Source organism: Etheostoma cragini, chromosome 4 (genome assembly GCF_013103735.1).
Source record: "Etheostoma cragini isolate CJK2018 chromosome 4, CSU_Ecrag_1.0, whole genome shotgun sequence".
Lineage (NCBI taxonomy): Eukaryota > Metazoa > Chordata > Actinopteri > Perciformes > Percidae > Etheostoma > Etheostoma cragini.
Genome location: NC_048410.1, coordinates 25,940,251 through 25,943,721, shown reverse-complemented (window position 1 = coordinate 25,943,721; position 3,471 = coordinate 25,940,251).

Here is a 3,471-nt window from a genome sequence, read left to right as displayed (position 1 = left end):
GTGTGGACCTATATAAACCCTCAAAAAGTGTTGAAATCAACTCTGTGGGAGTTAATTCAACACTGGACTTTTTGCTGTACCTGAGCATTGTGATCTGACCATGTCCATGCCTTTATGGCCACCATGTACCCATCCTCTGATGGCTACTTCCAGCAGGATAATGCACCATGTCACAAAGCTTGAATCATTTCAAATTGGTTTCTTGAATATGAAAATGAGTTCACTGTACTAAAATGGCCCCCACAGTCACCAGACCTCAACCCACTAGGCTAGGTGGCCGCCGTTGACGTTCAAAGTTGAGTGTGTGGGCCAGTACTTCCGGCGACAACTTCCGGTGATTTGACAGCGAGAGCGGGAGACAGTGGGTCCCAATGTCAAGGAAGGATCCTTGAAAGCCTGAATTTCGAGGATGCCACGTCATCAACGTCATCAACGTCCGTCGAAGGACCGTTCCAATGTCAAGAATCCTCCGAATTCCTCCAAGGACTGAGTCCTTCATTCAGAAACTTTCCCATAGACAGAGAAGGATGCATATGTGTATCCTTCGCGGTCTCAAATCACCTACAATCCTATGTGCGGGCCTTTGCCGTCTCGTTAAAAAAAATAATAGCGGACCTCAGCGGGAGTTCGAGCGGCATCGCTGACGGTGAAATGATGATTTAAATGTAAGTATCTTTAATGTGTGCCGTACAGTTGTTATCACCGTTAATGTTTTACATCAATGAAAGCTTAACGCTTTAAAGCTTGTACAAATTGCTCTAATAATTAGGTAGATACACCCCGAGCTAACGTTAGCTAACTGAACCTATAATTTAACTTTCGGCTGTTAGCTAGCTAGGTTGCTGTCTTTGCACAGTTTAATGTACGGTGGCATGTTCATCTCTTTTTATATACCGTTGCTATGCGTAACGTTAGCAGACATTTAGAAAGTTAGTGCGTTTATCACTGGTAGACGGGAGGTAACACTGCACCGTGTTAACTTCACTAGCAACGTTGAACGAAGGCTGACATGTATGAGTACTTTCCCATGTAATAACGTAATGTTATATCATTCATAACGTCAACATCTTTTTGTTGTGTTAACTGTCTTTTAACAGGGACTAACGGAGGCACCAAGGATGGCAAAGCCAAAGACCAGCAGGGAGACAGAGGCCAAAGAGATGTTGAATACATTATTGGCTATATTAAAGATTGGCATTCTAACAATAAATGCTTTAAATAAACTGGTTTGTCTGTGTCATTAAGTTCTTGGGCGTATGTATATAATATAAACTGTTAAGCTTTACATTGATGTAAAACATTAACGGTGATGAAAAATGTACGGCACACATTAAAGATACTTACATTTAAGTCATCATTTCACCGTCAGCGATGCCGCTCGAACTCCCGCTGAGGTCCGCTATTATTTTTTTAACGAGACGGCAAAGGCCCGCGCATAGGATTGTGGGTGATTTGAGACCGCGAAGTATACACATATGCATCCTTCTCTGTCTATGGGAAAGTTTCTGAATGAAGGACTCAGTCCTTGGAGGAATTCTGAGGATTCTTGACATTAGAACGGTCCTTCGGCGGACGTCGATGACGTAGCGTCCTCCTCCTGGCTTTGGAGGATCCTTCTGTGACATTAAGAAACAGCTGCTAACTCATCTTCTACATCCCAACAGCATAATTAAACAGCGCAGTTAACAGTTCCACAATCATTTCATCCAGTGTTTTGAAATGCGGCAAAAAAATTCAATGACTTGAGCCCGCAATGACGTGCACTTGATAGCTTGTTCCATTGTACATGTTCTCCAAATGCTAAGGAGGACTCTGACCTGCTCCTGAAGGATCCTTCCTTGGAAGGACTCGTCCTACCAAGGAAGGATCCTTGACATTGAGAAACGGGGAGTGAGAGCGAGAGACGTCAGCGACCGAGTTTTACCAGAGATAATTAATTATAGAAGTAGTAAGAAAACTAATAAGGAATTAGAGTTTTTAAGGTTAAAGAGAGGCGACTTGCCTTTCAGAGGGTGACAGCCTCAGGACTTCATCGTTGTGTGCCGTTATGTACCGTTTCATCACGGTACAACAAAGAAGTTAGCTTTCATGTATTTTCTGTTGATGCTGCGGTACGGGCTTAGTGGATGCAGAAGATCCGGAGGGATGTCTTCAACCCGAATAAAAACACCCGGGTCTGTAGTTGGCATTTTAAGAAGACTGCATTTATTGTGACTGACTGGGGTTTGAGGAGGCTGAAAAGGGAGCTGTGCCAGTTTACTTTACATGGAATGGGTTCAAACTAGCTGCGCCCAGACCGAGCGTCTGGGAACAGCGTCCGCGGGCCGAGAGTCACGCACCAGAATCAGACTCAGACTCGGAGATGGAGACCGGAATGGCGCCAGACCATGACTACTGTGTAGTCCCTCAAACAGGAACGAGGGCGAGTAATTTGGCAGGGGAGAACAAAACTCTACGTCGCCAGATTAGAGAGCTGCAACAGCAGTTGGAAGTAATCGAACTTCGCCAGCGTTTTGGGATACAGCACCTGTCTGCATCGGATGACGATGTGCGCTTTTATACCAGGTTGGCGTCCTACAGGAGTTTCATGACATTTTGGAGATTAATTGAACCTGCTGTGAACCACAAGATGGTGTGCATAACCAGCGCCAAGACAGCCTCTGTCAGCATCAGGGCAGTCCATCAACCAGCATCGGTAGGTAACAAATCTATCATGATGTGCATAGAGGCCTAATGTAACTCTAAAATCAGACACAAACTGTTTAAATTTGTTATTGTCCCTGTATGTTTTTTTGAGTTAACTACATCTAACTAAAAAGTTAAGCCAAAAGTGTAAAACTTCTCACTGAAATAACACACACACAGTCAGTCAGAACACCGAGTAAAAACACTAGCATCAATCATCAATACAGAAAATACTTTCATCTTTACAGTTTTTACAATTTGAGTGACATCACACTACTAAATAGTTTCTTTAAATGAGATATACTGACCTGAAATGAAAACGAAAACCAGAGATGACATTAGAACATGTAGAATTTAATAAGGAAATATTAAACACTTATTCACTGATCCAAAAATCAATAATCCACATTGCTTTTAACACTCAGGCTCTCATTTCAATAGGTACAAAATGTCAATTGTTGGCCTGCATTAGCTCTAGTTTTGTAGAGATTTGTTAAACCGAACAATGAAATCTCAACATTAAACAATTATCACTTCAGGCTTTGTATAGATTTGTAAACATGATCACCAGGGTTCTAAATTAACTTTTTTGACATCCTAAAGTTACCAGCCAATCAGAACTCTCACTAGCCAATTTTCGTCCGTTGAAAATAAGAGAAATTATGAGTGGCACTGAATGCATTTGTTAATTTTATTAGGGGTCCAAGACCGAGGATGCGTGCACCGCGGTAATCGCAAGCGATACGCGGTTCACACAGCAGGGCTGTGGAACCCTATTGTTTTCGT